This window comes from Lagenorhynchus albirostris, chromosome 16 (assembly GCF_949774975.1).
Source record: "Lagenorhynchus albirostris chromosome 16, mLagAlb1.1, whole genome shotgun sequence".
NCBI classification, from domain to species: domain Eukaryota; kingdom Metazoa; phylum Chordata; class Mammalia; order Artiodactyla; family Delphinidae; genus Lagenorhynchus; species Lagenorhynchus albirostris.
In genome coordinates this window covers 15,690,257-15,717,347 of record NC_083110.1, presented here as the reverse complement: position 1 = coordinate 15,717,347, position 27,091 = coordinate 15,690,257, and the positions used below count along the sequence as shown (strand labels likewise).

The 27,091-nt window shown below is 39.7% G+C and overlaps 1 long non-coding RNA gene across 1 annotated transcript in view; it reads left to right on the top strand.

Moving 5' to 3' along the window:
* Window positions 1-27,091, top strand: part of LOC132507068 (uncharacterized) — a 302,523-nt gene that overhangs the window by 233,951 nt on the left and 41,481 nt on the right. Inside the window, exon 5 of the long non-coding RNA XR_009536035.1 lies at window positions 24,613-24,713. This is a non-coding gene — a long non-coding RNA (uncharacterized LOC132507068). The remainder of the gene's footprint in view (window positions 1-24,612; window positions 24,714-27,091) is intronic.

Sequence of the window (27,091 nt, the reverse complement as noted above, 5' to 3'; positions counted from 1 at the left end):
AATCAGTGAGTGATTTAACCCAACCAATATTCAATTCAGCAAACATATCTTTACTTCACACAGGCTCTGGGTATATAAAATATGATCTCTGCCCTCCACAAACTCATCTTTTTAGAGGAGATGAATGTGTACACAAATCACAAAATCCAATGCTTTTCAAAAACAGAATTATTGAGGTACTCCTGAAGCACAGAAGAGCCAGAATTCATCCTGCCTCGAAGCCTTGGAATGCTCCCAGATGAGGCACCATTTAAACTGAGCCCAGAGAAGTGGAGAAAGGGCATTTTAGCAAGAGGGCACATTGTGAGCAAAGATAAGGAAATGGGAAAACATAGGTGTGTTCTAGGAGTCCAGGGAAGATCGTGTATGAGTACTAGAATACGTAGGAGTAGGTAGGACAAATAGTTTTCATTTTCATGGCCTTTTGCAACATTTCGCTTAATCGTTTCAACTACTAGGAGAATAAGAGAATCAATCCTATTTTAAAGATGAAAATACTAAATGACTTGTTAAAAAAAAAAAGCCCACAGGACCTACAACAAGATATTAATTTTTGGTGGGGGGGAATGATAATGGGATCATAGAATGTTGTTGCCACTATTGTTGCTGCTATTATAGGGAGTATTAGTGGCTGATAAAACCACGTACTGTACGAAAAGAAGCATATGGAAACATACTACGCCAAAGTGCAAAATTCTGTGTAAACTCATGGCCGCCTTTAAAAATGCACATGTATTTTCCAGTTCTGTTAGTTAGTACTCCCACCAGCTGTTCTCACTGTGCATTACTAACGCTCAGATTTGGGGCTGTCTTACTTTTCTCTACTAAAGGACACCAAGATCCTTTGGGAGATAGCTGATTCCAGGTCTTGGAGTCAAGGGAAAGTCAGGATGGATCTGGGACAGCCTGTGCTGCCAGACAGCATGCATACTTTTATAAAATGCCAGAGGCAATGTTCAAAGGACAAAAGAACCACCTAAAGGGGCTTCCCTTAGCCAAGCTGACCACCACAAAATAGATAAAATAAATAACAGTGTTTGATCAAAATAGGTTGCAACTGTCGAGGAAAAATTACTCTTCCTAATGATTCAAAAAAAGGAAAGTTGATATAAAGTATGAAAACATAATTATAATACAAAGAGGATTAATATAATAAGCCATATTTCCTTTCCTATTGATTTTGTAAATTAAGGGAGTATAATTATAAATGAACATTTTGTTTCTTCTCTGAAAAAAATCACTCTATACTTTATAGTTAAGTACCCTTCATTTTCTGTATTAGCAGGAAAGAATAGACAATGGGAACTGAGGGTAATTCCAAGGAAAACAGGTGCTGTAAACAGAATAAGACCAATCAGGACTAGCAAAACAGGGTCCCACGGTTCATCAGCACCGGTGGTCACACAAAATAACCAAGTGGAAAAGGCGTGTCACAGTGTGTTACAAAAGGATAAATTAGCTTCCTGTCCTAGAAAAGAGTGTTGACCACAGACTCAACCCCTCCCCTCCATGGAGATGAATTGTCTGGACCAGTGCTTCCCAAACGTTTCATTTCATGGCACATGTAGAAAGTGATAACATTTACCTAATGATACATTAACTCATAGCACACTAAAAGCTGTGTTTGGTGTCCCTTTCTTGCCCTCCCCTCCCCTCCCCTCCCCTCCCCTCCCCCTGGGGCTCCTGAACATGCAGGCTCCCAGTGGCTTGAGCGACAGGTGGTCTCTGTCTCAGCACCTCTGGGATTCATGTGTAGCAATAGGGAATGGCACAGTGTACTGGTTGCAAACTTCTGCTCTAGATGGCTCTCATAAGTATAAGAAAATACCACTTAGGCTTATATTAAATCAAATACCAATAGGGTTTATATTAGTTTTCAGTAATTCTAATAGTCCAAAGACAATGTGTTAGGTACTACCAGCCATGCCCAATTAAAGAATAAATCATTTTCAGAAAGGCACTAGGTTTGAAAATCTTAAATCTGGATGAAAGACAGAAAATTAAAACTCCAATGATGTAACAAGTAAAATGTGGTTATAAAAAGGAATTTGGTTGAATAATCAGAGAATGAGAGCTACCTTAGATACTGCAACAGGTCAAATATCAATTCTTTGATTACCAAGTACCATAATCAGGACTGGTTCTGAGGCTGGTCCTTATGCTTTGGTAAGATGAGATATAAAAATACTAAAATTGAGAGGCCCGTGTACCGCAAAAAAAAACCCAAAAACCAAACTAAAATTACTGAAACTTTAGGAAGGCAAACCTGGGAAGAAATGCAAATAACATAATGTTATTTAAGTCTAAGGTATTAACATTTGGGAAACTAGTTTTTGTTTCAGGTTACAGATCAGCTTTTTACCTTATTGATAGTATAACTGTCTTCTTCTTAAGTGTTTAAATGCTAAAGATAATTTATTATGGTAGAATTGTGGTTTTAACCAAATGTTTAGAAGTATTTGCGTTAGCAATCACCTGGGAACTTTCTAGAGAGATGCCTGTGACTGGAAAGGTGAAGTGGATTTAGTCATGGAAGGCCTTGACAATCCTGATTATCTGACCTAGGCAGTGGGATATGGTGGAAAGCATAGTGGGAAATAGATGTGGTTTATTGTCTTAGGTCTGCTAGTCACTCATGTGTGTCTGGGGGCAATCTCTTAACTTCCTTATGCCTCAGTTTCTTCACCTGTTCAATGCAGAGGTTAGAATTGCATTTGCTTTTTATTTATGTTTATTTTTATTTATTTGACGTATGATTGACCTACAACACTATGTTTGTTTTAGGTGCACAACATGGTGATTTGATATTTCTGTACATTACCAAACAGTCACCACAATGAGTCTAGTTACCATCTGTCACCATACAAATTTATTACAGTATTATTGACTATATTCCCTATACTGTACATTTCATCCCCATGACTCATTTATTGTGTAACTGGAAGTTTGTACCTATTAATCCCCTTCACCTATTTTGCCCACCCCCCTCAACCCACTCCCCTCTGGCAACCACCTGTTTGTTCTCTATATCTATGAGTCTGTTTCTGTTTTGTTTTGGTTTTTAGATTCCACATATAAGTGAAATCATATGGCATTTGTATTTCTTTGTGTGACTTATTTCACTTAGCATAATACACTCTAGGTCCATCCATGTTGTCACAAGTGGCAAGATTTCATTCTTTTTTATGGCTGAGTAATATTCCAGTGTGTGTGTGTGTGTGTGTGTGTGTGTGTGTGTGTGTGTGTGTGAATATATATATATATATATCACATCTTCTCTATCCATTCATCTACTGATGGATACTTAGGTTGCTTCCATATCCTGCCTATTATAAATAATGCTTCAATGAACATAAAGGTGCATAGATCTTTTCGAATTAGTGTTTTTGTTTTCTTTGGAAAAATATCCAGAAATGGAATTGCTGGATTGTATGGTAGTTCTATTTTTAGTTTTTTGAGGAACCTCCATACCGTTCTGCACAGTGGCTGTATCAATTTACATTCCCACCAACAGTGCAAGAGGGTTCCCTTCTCTCCACACCCTCACCAACACTTGTAATTTGTTGGTTTTTTGATAATAGCCATAGGATTGCATTTTCTAAGGTCTCTTCCATTTCTCAAATTCTGTGAAATATTGTGAATGATGCTGATTTACTTCTGGAAGAGAAGAAGCCTTGCTAATCTTTTGGGCCCAGCTCCTCAGGAATCTGCCTCAGCACAAGTACCCTTGAGATGGTTTGAGAAGGTCCCATAGTCTTCTGTCCTGTTCAGTTTTTTAGACACTACTTGAAATCTTTGGTATTGTCTTGGTGTTCCTCCCATTCTCTTAGCTCTTATCAGTTACCCTTTTGCCATCATTTTATTGGGCTTTTGTAAGGCAGGGAAAATGTTTGGCTCAGGCAGCCATCTTAAGCTGGTACCTCATCATTTGATTTTTGAGTAGCATTGCCTTACCAAGGTCTAAGGTCCTACTTCCTCTTCTTGTCAGAGACACTCCCATACAGTAAAGTAGCAGTCAGAATAAATGGATAAATCTAAGTTTTCTTTATTTGAATTTAGACAGTTGGATTCTTTAAAATACAAAGATGTCAGTTATGCTGGTCCAGGGACCACACTTTGAGAGCAGCAGGTCTATGTGAAATACAACATTCAGGTAATGAAAGCAGATTAATAATTTATTTATTCATTTAATAAGTACTGTTGAATACTTACTTGAATACTTATACTGTCGAGCATTGTTATAAGCACAAGGACATGGTAATGAGTGAAAAAAAATGTGGTTTCTGCCCTCGATGACCCTTTCTGATGGAATTTTCCAGTTTTTAACTAGAGGTTTTGATTAGAAGTCTTCTCAGCACAGAAAGTCTCTTCACAGTGCTATAGCCTGTCATGTTCATTCCCCTTCTTGTGCCTCATCATGGTTCTTTTCTTAATTTTATTTGTTTTTCCTTCCAGTTTTAATGAGATATAATTGACATACAACACTGTATAAGTTAAAGGTGTATAGCATAATGACTTGGCATACATGTATATTGCAAAATGATTACCACAGTAAGTTTCGTTAACATTTGTCACCTTAATCAAAGTTGTCTTATGTGGAAAGCCCCTTCTCTCCAGTGGATCGAATCAGTTGCATATACCTTGGCCCAGTGTCTTTCTCTTCCCCACCCCAGCCCTTGATTACCATTTTCCCCCTTCATTTCTACCATGACAGTTATGAGTTCCTAACATCATTTACCCTTTATTTTACACTGTTCTATATTTCTATCTGCTTCATTTGTGTCGTCACTATTTGGAGCACCTACAAGGCTATAGGCTGTGTGTTATGTTTCTTTGCAACTCCATCCCTCAGTTCCTCAAACAGAGTTAGAAACACTCTATGAGCTAAACATGAACTTGTTAATAGATTCACTTGGAATCCCAAACTCCCTTTTGGAGGTGGCGGAGCAGAATTAAAATTGCCACCACCAACAACAACCAGGCAGACCACATGGTCAGACAGTGTTTGTGGTGGCTGGGGTGGAGTAAAGCAATTGGAGACCAGGAAAAAAACTAGTGTTTGCTTTAGGATTTTACTGAGTGAGAAAGAGCCAAGAGTGCTTAATTTCTCCTTTCAGGACAAAATTCATCTTCTAAATGGGGTTTATGTCTAAAAAATGTCATGTGGTCAGGATGAGCTGGTGAATAAGTTATGGAATCAAATGGCCATCGGTGTTTTCTTGACTAGTATATCTTGATTTTGCTGAAAATTAGTTCTAATCCAGTTATAATTGAATAGATAGGTCTGAGACCACATTTTGATTACAATTGAATTAACTGGAAATTAACTGCCACAATCTTGTCCAAATGTATTAAGATAAGACAACCCTGTTAATACTGAAATAGATTATTACATAGAAATAAAAGAAAAGCACTTTAAAGATGGAAGAATCTTTGAGACCCTTCAAGACTAACAGTATCAAATAGTGGTTATTGTGTAGGCTCTGGATCTTGTCTAATCCACTTTGAATCTTTACTCTGCCACTTACTGTCTGTGTGATCTTGGGAAATTTTCTTCATCTCTTTGAGCCTCAGTTTCCTTATCTTTACAGGATAAGAGATTAAAAAGTATTACCTATTGAAAGAATTAGTGGGAGAAATAAATGGTGGTCTAATAATGTACATGAAGCTCCTAGTATAATGTCTAGCAGATAGTAATAGCTCCATAAATGGCAGTTGGGATGTAGTCCAACCGTGTCATTTTACAGATGAAGAAACTGAGACTCAGAGTAATTGCAGTAATTTAGGGACAGAGCTAAGACAAGAACTTAGAATTTCTGAATTCTAATCCAACACTCTATTCAGGGTGAGTTACTATACATTACTCACTTTATAATTTGGATCTTTCTAGTATATAATTTGTGAAAACTTGGATAGTGAACTGGGCTGAAATATTTTTTTTTCCCACTTGCTGTGAAAATTGGGTTTCAAGTTGAATATATATAACCTACTTATGAAAAGGACTATTTTCAAGCTCTTCGATAGTATCAATTTAAAAAATCAACCATAAGCATTATTCATAAACTCATTATAAGACATTCTTAACTGTTTAATTGAAAAGTCCCATTCTTGGCAACACTAATTTGAGTATTGACTAAATCAATTTGAATTGTGGTATACACTTATGTATACTTAGTAAAAACTGAGGCCATCTAGTCACACAGCCCTACAATACAGGGAATCACCACCCCAAGATGTCCTTAATAGGAACAGTTGTCTCCTGCTGAATAATTTCAGTAAGACCAAAGCCATTACACCCAACACATCTAGTTCTGTGTTTTAACTTTTGTGATGGTCAAAATGTCCTTCAGCCTCTCAGATAATCTTAAATCCAGCATGAACATGGTACTCACGTTATTCCAGAAGTAGCAGCCATCATTTGATGGCTCCTTAGTCAGCCATCAGTGATTCCTCTTGCTTTGCAGCAGTAGAGCATTGGAAGGTTATGGCTTGTTTATTTTGCAGTATAAGCACAGTTAGTTCCAGGTAGTTCACCTAGTCCAGATGGGATCCAGTTGCCATGGACCTAATAGGTGTTCATTACATGATAGTTGAATTGAAAATGTCAAAGATGTGTAGTAATTCACTCATGTTAGGTGTGTTGATAAAAGTGATTAAACTTTCATTTTAGGGTATGATTCTGCAGAGAATATGCCCAAGAGGAAGCCTTGATCTAATAAAAGAGAAATAGAGAGCTGAATGAACTTTTTTCCATGATAGTGTGATTCCAGATAAAAGATGTGCTAGTCAAGGTGATTTGGGTTGCAAGAGATAGCAACCTACTGGAGAAGAAAGGGGAAATGTATTGGCTCATAAATCCACAGGAAGATGGGATGGGACTTGCTGGAGGACTACTGGCTTCCTCTCCCCATTCATTGTCAGACCAGCTTTTCCATAAGGCAGGAGTCCTGTCTGCCACCAGCCATGGGTTCATATCCTTTACAGCCTTGGGAAGGGAGAAAAGAGGTCCTCTTCACTCTGCTCCCATTGAAATAACCCAGAGAAGGACTCTGAAAGGCCTGACTTGAGCCACATGCCTCCCAGGGATGTGAGGCTACTAAGAAAGGAGGTACCTTTCTGAGCACACAGAATCTGTCCACCACTGCTAGCATTTATTGAATGCCTTCTTTGTGCCAGGCACATGAACTTTCTCATTTACCTTTAAGATAAGGATCATGATTACAGGAGGTGTCTGTAGGGACACACTGAATTGTTCTGAGGGACACAAGGGAGCCTGGCCTGGAAGAAGAAAGGGGAGCCTTATGTCACCAATGAAAATGAAAAGCTGGGCCCCCGCCCCCAGCAGGGTACCTCCTCCTCTCATCCTGAATCAACAGGAACGAGAGTGAACTCCAAAGGCAATCACCTTCTCCACCACCCCTGTACCCAAACACCTTTCCCAGCAGGGGTAAATTCAGGTGTTAAGGGGTCTGAAGTTTATATAAAAGTTGAGAATCCCTCTTTAAGAAAAAGAATACCAAAACCATTTACTTTTGCAAATTTTACAACATATGACCATGTAAACACATTGTTAGTGCCTCCTAGTTGTGTCCCTCTGAGAGAGGGATTCTGAAATATAAGTCTTATTAGCTTCATGGCAAAACCACCTTTGATAACATTTATCACAGCAAACTGCAGTTGTAACCAGGATTTAAATGGACATCTAGTGTGTCAAACAACCATTGTTTTTCTAGAACACCACCCAGGAGGACCCCTTCCCACTGGCACTTGTCTTTTGAGAACTTCTGTAGTTCAGGCTTTTTATTCATTTAGATTGTCCTTCCACCTCAGTTAATTCAAATCCTGGAAAATCCTGGAAATGCATCATTTTTATAATTATCTGAACTGACTCCCACCCTTCCCACACATGATTTTTTTTTTTCTTTAACAAAATATGGTCAGAATATGGTCACTGACTAAGGAGAAATGGTCTTGAGAACGCCACTTATTCCAAGGCAGACTCTTTGGCCTCAGTGTCATGGGCTTGAACCTGACATTCCCAGCCACAGCCATACTGAAACTGATAGTCTAGTCATGTAGGGGATTTTCCTGACTCCGTGTCTGTCTCCACATGGCTGTTTATTTGTACTGCTGTCTGCTTTGGTTTGGGACACTGACCTTATAAGCTGCTTCTCGAGCCCAAGCCTCGGGAAGCCAGAGAACTAGGAGTTTCCCTCTGTACTCCTCAGGACTCATGGCCAAATGGAAGGAACTGGCTATCAATTCACAGTGTGTAACTGGAGAGAGAGAGAGAGAGAGAGAGAGAGAAAGTCTTTTAAAATCAACACCAAGCCAGCTGTGGCTCTCTGGACAGCTGAGTCATAAACGATCAGGCAGTTCATTTGGAAGACACACTGTACATGCTCCTCTTGGGTTCTGGCTGGAGCAGAGGGTAGTTAAATAAAAGGGAAGGAAGGATAAGAAAAGAAAGCCACAGTGTAATCTCAGATCGCACTTCATTCTGAGACTTGCTGTGATCAGAGGTGAAGGACAAGAAGCCAGTTCCCCTACAAATCAGACTCCATCCTCATGTGGTTGGTTAGTGAAGAATCTATTAAGGAAATCTGAGCATTGCTATTTTGTTTCTTAATACATAAATTACAGTAATTGATGAAAGATGCTGGCTGCTGACTCCTTATTGGAACTGGCTAAATGTTGTCTTAAAATGTCGGCCACTGAGTCACAAGTTCATAATCAGCTATGAAGTGGTTGTGTTTGGCAGTCCCACAAGGTGCAAGAAGGTCATTATTACAGAAATAATTGGAGTGACGGTTATAGGTCTAAAATTTGTCTGAAATTAAAAAATAATCTCCAAAAGATGGCAAGAAAGTCTTGAAAGGAATCTAAAGAACATAGATATGAGCATAGTGGGCCACCACTATTCTGGGCAGGGAGCTCACTCCAAGTGGCATTTCCTGGGCAGTAGGATGACGTGTACCCACTTGCAGTGAGGTCTACTCATTGGAGTCATCACTGGTTCATTGTATTTGTGACACAGGACAAGCTTCATGGAATCTGTCAACTGCCTGCTGTCACCCCTTAGCTCTGTGGCTAGTGAGAAGCCTCTTTGTCCATCTTGTCTACCCAAAGGTCTAAGTAGCCCCTAGGCCTGCTCTTTCTGCTTCTGTGCACAGAGTATGGAGTGTTTCAGAAGAAAGACATAGGGCCATGCTGATAGGATCTCCTACAAATCCATGCCATCAAGACCCAGGTGGGCCCAAGGCTGGGTAGTGATCCTTTTATTTATCTCTTCCTGTTGCTGTCTTATTCCCACTAAGCTGTTTCTCCTCTTCTAGACAATTAAGGATTGTGTGTATGTGTGTGTGTGTTTGTATAATAAGAAAAGCACCACAATTTCCTCTCTGCTGATGACCTGGACACCCTCTGGCCTGAGGGCTCTCTTACAATCTCCCCTCTTTCTTCTCCCCAATCCAGATCTTATTTTTGTCTAGGTTAGTGGTTCTCCACCCAGGCTGCAGTAAAATCATCTGGGATGCTTCCTAAAGTATGTATACCAAGACCCCATCCCACCTCCAAATTCTAGATTTAGATCATCTAAAGCTTCTAGAGTGTAGCCACACAAGGGTCATCAGAATTATTTTTAAAGCTCTTCATGTGATTCTAATGTGAATTCACCAACCACCTCTCAATTGCTTTCTTCCTGAGGCTACAGCAGCATCTCGTTGTCTGTCTTGTAAAGGTCCTATAACATTTAGCAGAAGCTCTTACACAGTACATGGAAAATCTTGGTTAACAGTCATTTCTGGTTAGTATAATTAAAATCATTTTCACTTTGTTCCCTTATAAGGAGAAGGCAGAAAGCCTGGATTGTGGTCCAGACTCTGCCTGTACAGCTTTGGGCAAGTAACTTATCCTCTTTGGAACGGTATTTCCTCTTCAAGCAAAATGAATAGCTTAAATTAGATACTCTTTAAGATTACTTTCAGTTCTAGGCTATCATGATTATAAAAATCAAATGGCCTTTTTTTAAGTACTATTATTATATCAGGCTATTATTTATCAACTGTGAGACCTTGGGTAGCTCATTTATCTTTTCCAAGCTTCTCAGTTCCACATGTGTGAAAATTAGGAAGGTTAGGCCAGGGTTTCCAAATCTGTTCTGCAGAATATTCCTAGCTCAAGAGATGCTCCATGCAAAAAGGATTCCCAGGGCATAGCACAGTAAAGGATCTGACAAGTCTTGAAATAACAAACCTAGATTAACTCTTTTCAACTCAGATATTCCCAGTTATTTGACCATGAAGCTACTGTTTTCTTGTAAATCTTATTAGCATCCGTAGGACTAACTGTTACACTAGCTGATCAGATCTCTTCTACTTAAATTCTGCACTTTGTGGTCAAGAGACAAGTTTGTTAGTTAAAAGAATGAATAATTTGCTTTGCTCCTTTGACATGTAAAATAGAAGCTTATTTGTTCACTGATCCACCCCAGCCTTTGTTTGTTTAGCAGGGAAGGATACAGTCTGACAATAGCATCTTCTGGCGTTTACCTATTTCTGAGAAGACAATTTTTAAAATGAGATGAAATGTCAGAAGTTATTCTGGTTGAAGTCAAAAATGGATTCTGACTCTCTTCACTGTAACCTGTATGAAGCAGGTTATGTGAAAGACAAGTAAGTAAAACTCACTAAATCACTTTCTTTAGTTTGATCAGATAAGACCAATTCCACATAATCAAAAAGTTCAGAATCAGAGAAATCATCTGGAGGCAGCATAGAGTTTCAAAAATGGGTCTGAAGTCGGACTTCCTGGCTTGCCAGGTGACTTGGGCTCCCATCTTAATTATTCTAGGCCTTGGCTTTCTCATCTGTAAGATGGAGGTAATAATTATCCCTGATAAGAGTGCCATAATTGTAGGAATAAGTAACTTAATATGTATAAAGCACCTAGTACAGTGTTGGTGCGTGGTAAGCACTCAGTAAGCATTTATTATTATCTGCACCACAGATCACCACTTCGCGATCAATGTCAAATTCAGCTTGCAGACCTATTTTATCTGGCCTACAAAATGAGTATAATTTTAACACCCGAATGCCTTTAGTTAGGGCATATTCTCTCTAGTTTGCCTCAGGCCCCACTCCTCCCTATTATATCATACCTAACCACTGTAGATGTGTGTTACCTACCTGGTCTTGAGTCTAGAATGCCGACTTACTAAGGCAGAGGTTGTCAGTGTTATGTTTCAATGCTGACTCATCTGTGCCTAGCAGATAGATGGGGCTTTCTCAGTATTTGTTGAATGAACGAATGAGTACACACACACACACACACACACACAGCAACAACAAAAACTCCTTTCTATAATATCTTTTGCAAGGGGTTGCCCAGCCTCTGCATCAACATCTCCATGATAGGGAGTTTACTACCTACCATTCTATGTTTAGACATTTCTGCTTATTGGGAGTTTGTTTGTACATTGAGCCCCAGTCTGATGCTCAGTATCTTTTTAAATCTTGTTCAGTTTTCTGATATTTTGAAGCTAGAGGCACATTGGAGAAAATCTAGTCCAATCCTCTTACTTGACAGAGAAAGAAGTTAATAAGCAGGGAGGCCCAGTGACTCTCATAAAGTATGGCCCATTGTTGTGACCTAGCCTCTGAGTACACAGCTGCCTTCTGATTCAGCAGCCACCTTTGTAGTGTGATTTGGGAATCTCCAGTGGCTTGAAATATCAATTCCTCTGACAGTCATTCAGCCATCAAAGCTTCATCCCTTTGAATCCTGAAGAGCTTTCCAAATCTATTGGATAATCTTCTCTTGAAATGCAATCATGAATTCCTTCCTTTATCAACCAGCACCTTACCTTTGGTAACAATGAAGATGAACAAGAAGAATGGGGTACAGGATAGGCCCTGAGGGGAAAGACACATATTTAAAGGATGGGGGTTCAGGAGGGACTACTGAAGAGGGGGGCACTGGAGCCAAGCCTCGCCTACTTCACAGGAAGGCCAGACACAGCCCAGATCCACACATGGCCTGATCAGGATATTGCTCAATGTCCCCTGCGGAAGGGATGGGGGTGGGGCACAGGCAGGGGCTAATTTAATCTAATCAACTTGCAATAGGCTCCTTCACCATGAAAGGAAAAAGAAAGAAGAAGAAAAAACATCCATTAGTATACTTTCAAGAATCTCAATCTTAGCTGGAAATTGTTTCAAGGGAAGTGAGATGATGCAAGTCCAGCTCAGCTGGAATCACCCTCATTCCTTGGCTCCCCATCAAACAATAGAAATCTTTCATCAAGGATTGCATCTCTGTCTCTCTGTCTTTCTGTTTCTCTCTCTCTTTCTCTCTGGGGCAGTGACTTTTAAACCCTTTTGATCGTGGTCTCTTTGAGGCTCTGGTGAAAGTTATAAATCCTCTCCCATGAAGAATGCACAAGCATGGGGAATTTTGTATACAACCTAACCCCCTAAAACCAGTGCTCATGGACCCAAGTTAGGAATCTCTGCTCTTTAATGTCTAAGGTATATGTTGGGGTGTTTTCCTTCCTGCCCCATATATCATCTCGGGTACTTTGTGGAGATCAGAAGAAGGCAAGTGCGTCCTGAGGGCATTACAATAATGGGAATACATCCAATCAATTCTCTGACCCTGCCAGTAGGAATTAAGGGCCCTTAACTTTATGTTCATGCCACCGTATGTCTACTTCTATGCTAGTGCTGACCACTCTGTATTATAGTCGTCCATTTCCTTGTCTATGCCACGCTTAGTGAGGGCAGGGGCAGACTTTGACTGGTGTCTTCATGGTTGTATCCTCAGTGATTGGTACATAGTAGGATCTCAGTTCGTTTTTGTGTAGTGAAGGAAGGAAGGAGAAGATGAGGAAGATATCCATGGGGTCTTCTAGAACTTTTCAAAATTTCCAATTAAATAGTGGGAAACTAGATAAGAAGGATAATCTAGATTTACATCACAGGTGGTCCTCTTGTGTGATAGTATGGTCAACCATCAGAGTAACATGGGGCTAGCCATTGATCTATATTTGATTGTTTTCTACAATATTCATGTCCTTGGAAAAATAGTTGTGATTTTGAGCCTGTTTAAGACTTGTCAAAAGAAAGAAAAATTAGTTGAAGTAATTGAAGACCTGACAGGATAAAAGATCTTGGAGAATTCAGAGATGTTTGGCTAAAGGAGATTTCAGCAGTAACCTTCTCCCTTTCCTAATTCTGCCTGGAAGCAGATGGGGGTGAGATGAGAACCTTAAAGATGAAGGTTGTATAGTAGGTAGGCACCCAGTGGGAGGACATGGCTGGTATGTGGCAGGATTTCTTTGAATCATAATAGGAGTTGGTAATCGGCCTCCTGACTTTACTTGTTCATCTCCATTAGCTTCTTTAGCACAAATCTGTTGGTTTTATCTTCCCAGCATCCACTCACACCTATACTGGTAGCAATACAATGGTTTTTCCTTTGGGGAATAACTACACTCAAACTCTAAATTCTAGGTCCATGTGGTTATGGTTGTCTGACACATTCCTCTAATCTCTGGAGATAGATCTGGCCAATCAGTATATTGCAGGCTTTCAGTCATAATAATTGACTTTCAGGAGCCATGCGACCTAAGCCCAGCCAGTGAGAGTCAATTCTGGGATGCTTGTAGGAATTATTGGAAAGAGAAAACTCTCTTTCCATTTGCCTGGAAGCCAGGTGGGTATAAGCCTGGATCTGCTGGGGACCATGAATGGAGAAGACAGGTTTGGGCATGGAGCCAAGGCAAAGGCAAGCACGGCAGAGATGTGAGCAATCATGTCTTAGAAGCTGTTTGAACCCTTGTAGCCATCTTCTCCTGAAGTTTTCCAGACCCTTTTCTGTTGGTGAACATTTGAGCTTAAGAGAGTTTGAACTGGATTTCTGTTCTTCTGAATAAAGATGTCCTGTGTGCTATTTCTCTTATCTTGAGTCTCATTTTTTGGTAAGAGCCTACCACTGTGGCTCTGACTTCTGTAGATTTCCACCCTCCCTTCCCTATTTTATTATGTTAGTGTTATATCCTTGGTGTCTTTAACAAAACTGTTTTCCGTTACGGATTATGGATAGGAAGGAGGTATTCAGAGAGTGACTGTGCCCAGAGTGAGGTCTCCTATTAGAGAATTGGCTAGGAAACTGTTCCTGGAGTTTGAGATGTTCAGGAGTCCAGAGGACCCCATGGAAGGCAGGAAGGGAGTGGGGTCCTCTGTCTAAACATAATAGTATGCAGAACTTCAGTTGAGGAGGATATCACTGGTGTTAACCCACACTGAGCAGCCTGCCAATCTGGTATCCAGCTTAGGATATGCCATTGATTGAAAATTTGAAAAATGGAAGAGTAGAGTATGCTTAGGAAGGAAGGAAGAATGATAGAAGCATTTAGCTAATTCTTCAGGGCAGAAATACTAGACTATAAAACAGCTCTTAGAAAATACATACATAACTCAATGAGATGATTGAGTTATTAAATAAATTAAATTTAGCATATTATGCTTAAGAAAGCACAGCATGCACAATATATTTTAGGACTATTTTTATCTATTGCAACGCTGCAAAATTTTCAAAAGATCTAGCATGGAGAGGAATAAGGTTTGGATATCTGGAAAATTTGCTTATATGCAACACCTCTTTTCCTGATGATGCCTGATAAGCAGAACACTACTACATTAGATGTTGTCCTGCCCGAACATGAGTTCTTTAAAAGCTCCCTTTGTAAGTATATTCTAAACAATACTAGGAGAGTATTTTTTACATTTTGAAAGTAAAAATCACATCTAAATTGCAATATCATGGGCAAAAACGGAGATCCTTGGGGTCACCAATAGTCCTTCGACGAAATGCTAATGGCCAGTGGTCAAGGTAATAGTGAGTTGTCCAGTACTAGTCACTAAAAGCGTATGTCTTTACTCTCTTAGCCAAACAACCCCTTTCCCATTTAGGTCTTCTAAAGCTGTGTCCCCAGACTCCAGGAAAATGGGCCTCTGAGAAGTGTCAAGAGAGAGCAGAACATCTCACCACATCCTCTGACACAGCTAGGTAAAGGGCCATTCACCCTATTTAAGAATAGGAAATTAAGAAGCCCACACATCTAGTTAGAGGAAAAGGCCCAGTGAAGACTCAGAAATTCCTGGCTTGGACAAATAAACTCGCTGCCTCCCTTTAAGCCCTACTGCCAACCAAATGGTGACAGATTGAGGCCTTTAAAACATTTCAAGGTTTTCTCAGGGTATATGCCCAGTAGTAGGATTGCTGGGTCATATGGTAGTTCTATTTGTAGTTTTTTAAGGAACCTCCATACTGTTCTCCATAGTGGCTGTAACAATTAACATTCCCACCAACAGTGCAAGAGGGTTCCCTTTTCTCCACACCCTGTCCAGCATTTATTGTTTCTAGATTTTTTGATGATGGCCATTCTGACCGGTGTGAGATAATATCTCATTGTAGTTTTGATTTGCATTTCTCTAATGATTAATGATGTTGAGCATTCTTTCATGTGTTTGTTGGCAATCTGTATATCTTCTTTGGAGAAATGTCTATTTAGGTCTTCTGCCCATTTTTGGATTGGGTTGTTTGTTTTTTTGTAATTCAAAAAGAGTCATGTACCAAAATGTTCATTGCAGCTCTATTTACAATAGCCAGGACATGGAAGCAACCTAAGTGTCCATCAACAAATGAATGTATGATGAAGATGTGGCACATATATACAGTGGAATATTACTCAGCCATAAAAAGAAACGAAATTGAGTTATTTGTAGTGAGGTGGATGGACCTAGAGTCTATCATACAGAGTGAAGTAAGTCAGAAAGAGAAAAACAAATACCGTATGCTAACACATATATATGGAATCTAAGGGGAAAAAAAAAGGTAATGAAGAACCTAAGGGTAAGACGGGAATAAAGACACAGACCTACTAGAGCATGGACTTGAGGATATGGGGAGGGGAAAGGGTAAGCTATGACAAAGTGAGAGAGTGGCATGGACATATATACACTACCAAATGTAAAATAGATAGCTAGTGGGAAGCAGCCACATAGCACAAGGAGATCAGCTTGCTGCTTTGTGACCACCTAGAGGGGTGGGATAGGGAGGGTGGGAGGGAGGGAGACGCAAGAGGGAAGAGATATGGGAACATATGTATATGTATAACTGATTCACTTTGTTATAAAGCAGAAACTAATGCACCATTGTAAAGCAATTATACTCCAATAAAGATGTGAAAAAAAACAAAACAAAAAAACATTTCAAGGCATACGACATATTAACCAGCACCACCTAGTGGAAGAGACGGATTAATCAACTCACAATTTTTCTTCAACACGCTTGCAGGGTTGCTTATTCACTCAGCAATCTACTTGTAAGAGCTGACTGCATCAAGCACTGTGCGGGACAAGTTGGAAAGTTAGAAGGAATAGAAATGGGTATGCCAAGAGCTGAAAACATTCTGGCCTATGGAATGCTCCAGAAATATGTGTAGTGGGAACTGAAATGGTTTAACATCACTAGCCATCAATGGGATTTAAATTTATAAAATTAGGAGGCATATATTCTAAAGGGTCCAAGGAGAGTATTTCTTACATTTGAAAGTTAAAGCCATGTTTAAAATGTAGTCTCATGGGGAAGAAGGGAGAAAAGGTTGAAGCATTTAGAGGAACACTGAAGGTTTGGCTCTACCCATTCTCCTCCCTCCAGTGGCCATTTGTATTCAGTCAGTAGAAGGGAGGCCATGAGAATCTCTTGATGAACAGGTGATCAAAGTATACAGGAGCTAATCTGGAAACTTCCTGTTGAAAACTGCACTCCAGCCCTTAACACAGAACCAGAAAAACTTTGATTCCTGCCTATAGCACCCTTAATTATGGTTAGTAAATTGAGAAAAATTTATAACTGGACTAACTGCAAACCACCCCTTTTTGCAGATGCCATTAGAATGGCCTGATTTTGAATTCCCAAGCGTATATGTATAATTAGGACTCGAGTGCAAATGAGCAAAACCCCAACTGGAACTAACTTAGTCCAGAAAGGAGTTTATTGGAAGGTTTCTGGGGATATTATATATAATCAAAGAAATAGTTGAACAACAAACTGGAAGTAGGAGAGGTGCCCCTGGACCTCAGGGACAGTGGAACCAGGGACTGGAATGCATCATCCTTATCTCTGGTCTCTCTCTGGGTCAGTTTAGATTTTTCTGACAGTGAACCAGCTTTTCCTTTGTAGTGGGAAGCATGACTATTGATAATCATCCAAATCTCCTTGCTTATAGCTTCTGCCACCTGAGAGAGACTGGCCTCCTTTCCTCAGCTCTGCTTTTTTAAAATTTCGCAGACAGACTGACTGGCCTTGCTGAAGTCACATGACTATAGGTGCTGTGCTGATAATGCTTCAGATGCCCCTATAAATTATGACATTTTTGAATCACCACTTCAACTCCCATGAGACCTCACAGCAGCCAATTCCTCAAACCGGGAATCCTACTTCATTTTGGGATTCTCTTCTAAACGTCCTACAGATTCCTAACCTCCTCGAATTCAACAGGGATGGGTCACCTTACCAGGGGAAAACAAAATTGCCTCTATGCCTACAGGTTGGCTGCTGAAGGTCCACACCCATATTCATATGGGATAGCAAGATAATTCTAAACATAAGAATGTTGATCCATTGGGCTGAGAAGGCAGAACTGTTTCAACCTGGGCTTCTTCCACCAGGGGAGCACCAAGGAAAGTGGCGCTGCATCCCTTAGTCATGTCTCAGGGTTTCAAAATCATAGCCTACACATAGCACAACTCTAATTTGAGCTTTTGTTCCCATTGCCTGGGAAGTAGAGACCCCTTTCCCCTCACACTGTAAGTCTTGTCACTTTTGTAATTGAATTAAGTCCAACTTGGGTCAAATAGCTCTTGAAAGTGACAAGTAGAAACAATGGATTCAATCTTCAAATGGTTGAATTAGTGTGTTCTTGTCCTAGTTTTCATCTAGTGTGGGTAACTGGCCCTGAAAATCAATTTAATATAAGATAGCATTCTAAATTGTGACTATGATTTGTCAGGGTATAAAAAACTCTAGAGTAATATCAATTTTCTCCTTTTTATCCTACTCAGAGAGAGATTTCTCAGTCAGTAATTGCAGTGAACCCAGAAGAAGGGGTGATGATGAGAGGAGAGGGCATCAATTAAGGAATGATACATAAAAGACCAAAATATGGGTAACTAACTTCACAATCATTGTGAATAGTTACTTTATCAAAAAAATAATAAACTATGATATTTAAATGGCAGCTTATGCAAGAATTGAAAAAGTACTAATGCAAAGATTAAAGAGATTCCATCTTTGGTAGAAAAGATAATACCATTAAGCCAATAGGATGATGAAAATAACTAAAGGAAAACCAGGAGGATTATCAGCAGAAGGGGTCTTAGATGGGAAACAGGACAGGTTGCATCACAGGATGCCTGATGAAACCAAAAACTCATCAAAATAAAACTCAGTCTTGGGAAGGACTCTGATAAAGGTAGATAAGATGAAGGGGTGGAATCATGGATTCAAGTATGGATTAGACTACTGAATAGGACAATACTTGTGATGGTTACAATTAAACGTTCCACTGCAAGCCCCAATTTTCTCCTGTAAAATAACTGTTTTCTGCTACTTTAGAGCAGAATTTTCAATTCACTGGTTGGTGCTAAAACCATATTTCTGGTTCAAGATAAAAAGATCAGCAACCACAAAATAAAGTCAACTCTTTGAAGATGTAAATTCACAAAACCTACCACACTATTAAAGATGATGGAACTGGCCCCTTGGAGGCAACAGACATTGATGTTTTGACATAGAACATCCAGAAACTTCACCAGAATTTACTATGTGCCTGGTGTGGAGAGGATTTTGTTTTTGAATAACTTTTTATGTGTCCCATACAAGGATGCTGAGCAGAATATTCAGTGAGGGCCTGAGAGGAGCTGGGTAATGGAAAGGCATCCAAAGGAAGGAGAAAAGAGAAATACAGTCTTAGGAGGGTAAACTAGGGATCATTGGCATCTGCGTTATTGGAATTAAGTTCCAAATTGAAAATTTTTTATTTGTTAATTATTTATCATATATGTACTAGAAATAATTGTAATAGGTTCTAGAGATTCAGGTATAAAAGGGCACACCAGCACTTCCTCTGCCCTCTAGGACCCCAAAAGCTCTTAAGAAAAGTCAACTTATTTCACTCTTGAATTAGTCAGGGATCATTTGGTTGCAAGAAACAGAAATGCACTCGTCTCCTAAGCAAAGAGAATTAGTAGGATTAGAGTCTTGGAAATGGGAGGATCAACATCTCTCTCTCTTCCTGAGCCTACTTTTTTCTTTACAGAGTGACCTGTAATTGTTTTCCTGATATTTGAGTCTCAGCTTTTGATACTCTAAGACTTTATAGTTGTAGCACCTGCTGCTGACATAGTCTCTTTGGGCCCAATTCCAAATCAATGAGAAAGAGACTCTCATGGACACAATTTACATCAGGTATAGATTCTTGCATTCAGCAAATATTTATTGAGCACCTAGTGTGTGCTAGGCACTATTCAAGACCTTGGAGTTCCACAGTGGACAAGACAACATTCATAACCTCATGTGCTTACATTTAGGGTTGGGATGAGGTGGAGTGCAGCACAGACAATGAAGAGTGGATTTTAAGATAGAAGCTCAGGGATGATAAGTGTTATGAAGAAGAACAAATATGGGTAGGAAGTAGAGAATGAAAGGCAAGTGGTGTTTTGAAAGCTGTTCTAACAAAGCATCTCTGAAGAGGTAAGAGTTGAGCAGAGGCCCTAAGGAAGTGAGAGAGCAGGCCTTCAGAATATGTGGGGGAAGAGCATTCTAAGTTAAGGACCAGCAAGTACAGATGCCCTGAGATGGGCCCAGTAAGAAGATCCCTGAGGCTGAAGCACAACAAACAAGAGGAGGAGTGGCCCCCAAAGTAGCTCACAAAGAGGTCTGAGAGAGAAGCAGAGCACAGCCATATAGACTCGGAGAGCCATTAAAGTGGTTTGGGTGAGAGAGTGCCATGACCCAAGTTCTATGTACAGTGATGGTTGGCCAATGTCACCCAGGCAGTAAGTGACAGACCGAGGATTGAAGCACAAGGCAATCTGGCTCCAGAGCCCAAGCTCTTAACCACCACTTGACTCCCTCTCATGATGTTGGCTCTCATAGTAAGGTTTTCACGAAAGTTTTCAGACAGCCTGAAGGTTCATCAATGCTTCCAAATACATTGGACTTGCACCCTGAAGACAGGGATAGAAAACATAGCAGTTGGGGCCTTTTTTATACCCAAAAGACACATACATGTTTGCTATGACAACTCCATTCACTTAATTCACTACTGAAAGGAATATCCTTGTTTCAGCTGCCAAATATCTGTAGTACTATTTAGAATAAGTCTTTCTCCATCCCCTAATATTCAGTCATCTTCACTGTCTTCCACAAACAGCATGCAGATTACCTTTTTTAAGCAAGAGGAAGTAAAAAGACACTTGACCAGGGTCATGTGTAGCAAGGTAGTGATTGTGCTGGCAACAGCATTTCAGAAAGGATACGAGAAAATAATCTGCAAATGGTTGCCTTCTCTAAGGATACTCCACTTTCAGGGATCTTCTCTGTAGAGAACATTAAGAAAGTTGGAACCTGGTTTCTTTAAAATTGAGTAGTTTTCAACATTTATGTCCTTTGCTAAGGACTGAATGTGTTTACATGGTGCACACTCAGCATAAAAGATTGCAGAGTGTAAAACACAGAGCACATAAGATACCAATCCTTTTCTTCAAATTATAGGACAACTTTAATGGATCAGTTCCAAGTGACCAGAGCCTTAAATTACTTAAATTGCTGCCCTGTGTCTATTTGTATGAGGAAGAGTCAGATAATGTGGCAACAGCTTTATTATAAATAACCCCATTCCTTGGTGCCATATAAAGGGTGACAGAGTGTCTCACACACACACAAATTCAGCCCAGTCTACTTGTGGCAACAAGACTGAATGGTTAGAACTGATATATAATTGAGTTAATTTATTCACTCATTCATTTATTCAGTAAACATTGAGTACCTGCTACATTTCAGGCACTGTTCTAGGCCACGGAGAAACAACTCTGGCTATAATAAATGGAAGCTTTTTCATGAAGCTTACATTCTAAGGTAAACATTGTACATTTAAAAAGTAGACAATACATTTGTAAAAGTAAAAGTGAAAAATACATTCTAAAAGCAAACAAATATGTAACATGTCAATTAGTGATAAGTGCTATGAGGAAAAAAGTAAAGCAGTACAAAGGTGATAGAGTGAGGGGAGAATGTGGAGTGATTTTTTTTTAATCAAGGGTGGTCATAGGCAGGCTGTCTGATTAGGTGACATTTGAGCAGAGATCTGGTCAAGACTATGACATGATCAGAGAAAAGGTTACTTTTAAACACTGTATTTTGCTAAGCCAAGGAAGAGGGATGGGCCATTTCAGGAATTGTGTCAACAACATTTTTAAAGAAAACATTAAACTTTCAGTTAATTAGAAAATCCAGTTGGCCAGAATTCCTCCTAACCCTGTTTCCTAGGCATTGCAGTCATATGGTTGGCAACAATATATACATTTAAGCATTATTAGTAATCTCTCCAGAGACATATGCTATGGTGGAAAAAGAACAATTTTCAGAATCATAGAAGAGATGGGACTGTGTGATTGGTGAGTTCTACTTAGAATCCCAGCTCCATCTCTTAGTGGTTTTGAGTCAATTGGTTAACCTACCCAGGTTTCACTTTATCTATGGAAAAATGATAATAATGACTACTCTTTGGACTGGCTATGAGGATTCAATCAGTTGCTATATGTAAGATCTGGGCACCTAGGAAGTCCCTAAGAATATGTTAATCTTATTCCCGCAAGGTCCCTAGACAATTATTATTCCATGAAGGGCGTCACAGAGCAATGCAATAAACGTAGAATTTTATTTTATTTCCCAGAAACAGCATTGTACATTTTAGGATGTCCAAGAAACCAGTGGTTTAAGTGCACTTAAGATTTATTGAAATGATTATTCTACAACATTATCGGTGTCAATCTCCCATCTGGACTACTTGTTTAAAGTCTTTTATTCCAGCCAAATATCAGGTCAACAGACAATAATGAGAATGAGTACCATGTCTGGAATTTGACATTGAGCCCTAAGACTGTAACAGCCAGTCAAGCATGCTAGGCATGCACTTGGATACAGCCTGTCATGGTCTGCAATATTAACATTTCCCCTGTCCAATGGGGTGGGTCCAATGAGATGGATACCCATGAGTTTCCATGTAACATTCATTACAACAATTTTGGAAACCCAGTGTGTGCTTCATTGAATTTTACTAAAGTAGAATGAATGGGACCTTCTCAGTTCTATTTTGAACTCACTGTGTGTTATTCTTCCCTTTATTGCACATTTATAGCATTAGGATTAGAAGAAAATTCCTGTATCCTATCTAGTATTTAGTGCTCCATGTTGTGGTTTCTTTATTATATATGATTGGACTGTTTCCTAATTTCTGTTAGTTATTTCAGGAGGCTAGGGGTGTGAGAGCTACAGGGTGCTCCTTACTTTTTCCAAAATTATTTCAAGTTTTCCATGAACAATCTAGCAAATCAAGATTGAACCACTGTTGAACATCATCACCATGTTATCCATATCCTAAAACCTTTCTCCAGAGGTTCATAGTATTTTCACAGATGTGATGTCAGGCTTTCTCAAAATGGAAAGGTAAGATCTTGCCCCATTATAACCCCACTTTTAACATGGGGGTGAACTCTACTTGAGCTAGTATTATGTACATACGTGGAATGAATCCCACTGATCCTGACATCTGAGAATTTTCTCTAAGCTGACAAGCCTTAGAAAGGAGTCAGCCAACCAGAATGCCTGATATTTGCTTCCTATTTCAGAGGCCCTTTTATGCTTACTAGCCCCAACCAAGTGGACTTGTCAGCTTTGATCTGCCAAAACCAAGTGTGAAGTCAGTGGGAACGCTGAACCTAGTTATCAGATGGGCATTTTGATAGAGTGATAGTAATAAAATCTATATGAAGAAGTCTATCACTGAAATGAGTATCACTTTTAAATAATACTTTGTACCTCATTTTTAAAGTTTACACAGCACTTTCTAGGATATTAGCTTATATAATCTCTGCAAGTCAATGGGGAGTAAATTACCATCATTATTTTATAAATGAGAAAGTACAAAGCTTAAGAGGTTAAGCAGTTTGCTCAAGAATACACAGCTAGGAAATGTCAGCTGGAACTGGACTCCCTGTCCTCAGGATTCAAATTCCCTGCTCTCCTCCCTCCACTAAGGTCTTCCAATTCCTTTGCCCTATAGATATACTTATTCATTAGTTCATTACATCAGCTACCTACTTTTCCTGTTCATGCTATTTTACCTTATTACTAGACTCCTGATTTTCAAGTAGCTGATGGGCCGTGGGTCCTCAAAAAATTACTAAAGTCCAAAATTGACTCTTTTGAAGAAGATGGGAAGAAGATTTGTAGAAATAAAAATTAAGTCAGAATACATGTAGTTCTGGGGCTTAATAGCAAAAGAAGACATTTAATTATATCTTAAACTCCTTTGTAAGGTTTACATTAAACCCTTCCTACTCTTTAAAACCTATCTTGGTGGACTTCCCTGGTGGTCCAGTGGATAAGAATCCATGCTCCCAATGCAGGGGGTCCACATTCGATCCCTGGTCAGGGAACTAGATCCCACATGCCGCAACTAAGAGTTTGCACGCCGCAACGAAGAGTCTGCATGCCGCAACTGAAGATCCCACATGCCGCAACTAAAGATCCCGCATACCGCAACTAAAGATTCCTCATGCTGCAACGAAGATCCCGCATGCCGCAACTAAGACCCAGCATAGCCAAATAAATAAACATTTTTAAAAAAATAAATAAATAGGGCTTCCCTGGTGGCGCAGTGGTTGAGAGTCCGCCTGCCGATGCAGGGGACACAGGTTCGTGCTCCGGTCTGGGAAGATCCCGCATGCCGCGGAGCAGCTGGGCCCGTGAGCCATGGCCGCTGAGCCTGCGCGTCGGAGCCTGTGCTCCGCAACAGGAGAGGCCACAACAGTGAGAGGCCCGTGTACTGCAAAAAATAATAATAAAATAATAAAAAAATAAATAAAATAAAAATGAAACCTATCCTGTTCATCCCAAACCATAGTGGGATCCTTCAACATTTACTATCTAGGCCATTCACTTGTATTTCATGATGAATGCCTGTGTACCTATTATTATTATTATTGTCTCACAATTATTTAATTTTTCATATATGAATTGCCTCTCAACTAGAGGCTAAACTTATAGAAAGAAAGCAGGGGCCATGACTTAAACTTTTCTCAATTCCTTAGACTTAAGGTTGCCCATAAGGATTGTTCTAAAAAATGGGCCAGGGAAAATATATTGTTATAGCTATGATAATTGGTTAACATGACTCTGATTTTGTTGGGGGGTCATGTGATCCAGAAATGCCAATGAGATATAAGTAGATTAGTTCTAAAAAAGCTTTTGTTCTCTCTTCAGATGGATAGGGAGAAAAGAACTTGCTGACCCATCCCTCTCTTTCTTCCTGACCTGATGTGGATATATGGCCTGGTCCTGTGGCTGCCACCATGTGACATGAGGTACAAAGCATTAGATTGGGAAGACAACAGCCAAAAATGGTAGGGCAGAAAAATAGAAAGAAAAATACTGTCTTTGATGACATCAATGAACAGCTACATCAGTACCAGCAGTCACCTCTCTCCAGTCTTCTTGTTAATGAGATATTACATGTCTGTATTGTTTAGGCCATTTTTTAACTTGGACTATGTATTACTGTTTCATACGGAAGTTGATACACGCATCTTTCTGAGAGCTTCCTAAGACACACACTGAGTTATGGTGAAAAATATATTCAAATTATATCCCCACATTAAATGCAAAATTAGATTTCATATGGTTGTTTCTTGTAGCACCTTTTAATGTATACCTAGGATATAATACCAAACCCTAATTCAGTGAAAACAATTATATAACAGATATAGGGCCATGGGGTCTTAATAGTTTTTTGTTGTTGTTGTTGAGCTTTGAAGTCATATAAACAATAAATAATATTTTTTATTTCTTCTTCTAAGGAATTTTGACCCATCTAGCTTGCCATACAATTAATGGAGGACAAAACATAGTTCCCCTATTATATAATTTAAAGTTTCATAATAGAAACAAATCACTGTACTATGGAAACTTCCCAAAATATTTCTATGATGGAAAGAGGTTTTAGGGTCTGAATTTATCTACTTTACCAGTCTTCTTCGATTCCATTAATTAAATCATTGCTTAACTCTGTCTTTTTCTTGGTTAGATGAAGTTCGGAGAAGGTCATTTAATTGGGTATTAATCTATCAGACAAAACCAGCTGGCCCATTGCTGAATTAGAGAAAAAGGAAATACTGACTCAACCCATTTGAGAAGAGAGCAGCGTGGGCAGGGAGGGTCAACCTTACACATCTTTTATTGCAGAATAGTTTCAAATCTCTTGAGACTGGATGAGTGGGAGAGAATGGATTATGCTTCTGAAGTAGAAGCTATCTAGGACAGGAAAACAACCCTTTAGTACAGGAAATGAGTGAGAGCCTGCCTTCCACACAGGCCACCATTTGACCATTTTGGTATCTGTGCAGCAATTAGAGGTTTCTGAGCCTTAAGAATCAACAGTCATTAATATAAAACTGGAACTAATCTTAGCCTTGGCACTTTGTCTTGAGAACAGAATTGGTCCTGCGATCCATAAGTGACTCATTGAGGAAATACTTGGGCATGCCGCACAACATGAGGGCAATATTTTAACAATACACAAACATGTATTACATGGGGAAAAATCATAAATGAAAGGAAAATAAATTAAGGAGTCAAGAAACCAGAAGGAGGCTTACAGCAAGAGGCAGATACCATTACCCTGGAAGTGAAACACCAGCACTTTGGAAACAAAACATATGTGCTGGAATCATCAATGAACTTGAAATGAGTCTTAAGAAATACCCACACCAGTTTGCCCTCACTTCCTTTTGTGCTTACCACATGCCAAATTGTTGAATATAAAGTGTCCTAATGGATGTAAGAGCATTTTACAAATTAAATGCTCTGAAAATATAAGCCATTAACGTCATTATTGGGGAAGAGGAGACCACCATGTTACTCGGATTATGATGTCTAATAGCCAGATAGTTTTCCCAGAAGGAAGCAATGAAACTCTAAACAAAATTTTAAAAAAATTTTTTTCACTGTTTGGTCTTGAACTGGGTTATAGCTTGTTACCAATAAGAATCTCTTTTCATGGGCTTCCCTGGTGGTGCAGTGGTTAAGAATCTGCCTGCCAATGCAGGGAACACAGGTTCGAGCCCTGGTCCGGGAAGATCCCACATACTGCAGAGCAACTAAGCCTGTGCGCCACAACTACTGAGCCTGCGTTCTACAGCCCATGAGCCACAACTACTGAGCCCATGTGCTGCAACTACTGAAGACTGCGCACCTAGAGCCCATGCTCTGCAACAAGGGAAGCCACCACAGTGAGAAGCCCACACACCACAACGAAGAGTAGCCCCCACTTGCCACAACTAGAGAAAGCCCACACGCAGCAACGAAGACCCAACACAGCCCAAAATAAATAAATAAATAATTTTAAAAAAAGAATCTCTTTTCAACATCAAGAGTGCTAGAACTGTAGTAACCAGGAAGGAGAATATTTGTATTTTTCTGCAGTATTTCAGAGGAACTGAAAGAATCTGAGCCATGACCCACAGTGCCTAGGCCAGAGTTGGCAAATAAACAAAGTATTGCCTTTCTCCCTCTCGTGCTCATGGAAGTCACTGATAATCAATCATGGCACTCTGCTGATCTCATCAGCAGCCTTAGAATTCTTGTCCACACAGCCTTCCAGGAAGCCACTATCAACTAGTCAGTACACTGAGCTGAAAACCCAACTGCTGTCTTGGCCCTAGGTGGTTTAGAGTGATATTTTAGT